This window comes from Gossypium arboreum, chromosome 11, assembly GCF_025698485.1.
Source record: "Gossypium arboreum isolate Shixiya-1 chromosome 11, ASM2569848v2, whole genome shotgun sequence".
NCBI classification, from domain to species: Eukaryota; Viridiplantae; Streptophyta; class Magnoliopsida; order Malvales; family Malvaceae; genus Gossypium; species Gossypium arboreum.
Window position 1 is genome coordinate 105,642,084 of NC_069080.1, and position 1,404 is coordinate 105,643,487.

At 35.8% G+C, this 1,404-nt stretch overlaps 1 non-coding gene across 1 annotated transcript; it reads right to left on the reverse strand.

The window, feature by feature from the left end:
- Positions 1 to 1,068: 1,068 nt before the first annotated feature.
- Positions 1,069 to 1,174, reverse strand: LOC128284575 (small nucleolar RNA R71). Its single transcript, XR_008274999.1, has one exon. It is a non-coding gene; the product is annotated as a small nucleolar RNA R71 (small nucleolar RNA).
- Positions 1,175 to 1,404: the final 230 nt, after the last annotated feature.

Consider the following 1,404-nt stretch of genomic DNA (forward strand, 5'->3'; position numbering starts at 1 on the left):
TTATCCTAAATATGATATGAGAGCTTTTCAAGAGAAAAAGGTAATCATTCAGGGATTTTTCTGATAATGAAATGAATACCCCTCACACTTAAGATGTACATTGTCCTCAATGTACAAAGATATAGTGGTGAAAATTCCCGCTGTCACGCGGGCGACCCGGGTTCAATCCCCGGCAATGGCATCAAAAACTTGATCGCGTGATTTCGTGATAGGTTTTAAATTTTTATAATTAATCGTTCTTAAAACTAACTATTATCGTGATGTAGGCAAGTATACCTATCGAACAATAGTATAGTTTTAGCAAGACCGGATTGTCGAGCCCAAAGGACAAACATGATTTTGCCGTTGCCAGGGAACTAAGATATTAGGAAAACTCAATTTTTATTACTTTAGCCATTTATTTTTCTTGCAAGATTAGTTTTATTTTATTTTTATTATTATTTACTAATTTACTTTTTCTTTCTCTAGGCAGGATTTTATAGTTTATGAGTAGAAGAAACCCGTCAAGACTACTACTGTTTGATGAAGAAATCAATCGCACAGCTCACAAAAATCAGAGAGAAATAAGGCGAAACCTAAGATACACAAAGAAAGAGCAAGAGAAAGATATCTCAACTACGATTGAGGAGATGGCTGAAAATCAAGATAATCAGCTACCTCCTGCGTTACCCGCTGAACTAGCAAATCTGAATCCTGTTCCTCGTATTATGTATGATTATGCTAAACCTACTTTAACAGGAACTGTGTTAAGTATAGTTAGGCCTGCTATTGCTGTGAATAACTTTTAACTAAAACCTAACATTATTCAAATGATACAAAAATTTGTTCAGTTTGATGGTTTGTAGGATGAGGATCCAAACACTCACTTGGCAATTTTTCTAGAATTCAGCAATACATTTAAAATTAATGGCATTTCTGATGATGCCATCCGTCTTCGATTATTCCCTTTTTCATTAAGAAACAAAGCTAAACAGTGGTTGAACTCGTTACCATGAGGGTCAATTACTTCTTGGGAACAAATGACTGAAATTTTTTTATTAAAATATTTCTCACTGGCTAAAACAACCAAATTACGTAATGATATCTCTTCGTTTGTGAAGATGGACTTAGAAACTCTTTACGATGCATGGGAGAGATACAAGGACTTACTACGAAGGCGTCCTCACCATGGATTACCTCTATTGTTGCAAGTTCAAACATTCTACAATGGTGTGAACCCCTCGACAAGACAGATGATTGATGCAGCAGCCGAAGAACCATCAATAACAAAACATCTGAAGAGGCTTACAAATTTATTGAAGAGATGTCACTGAATAACTATCAGTGGCAAGTCATGAGGACTAAGCCAACTAAAACAGCAAGCGTTTATAATGTCGCTTCGATTACGATGCTGTCAAACCAGGT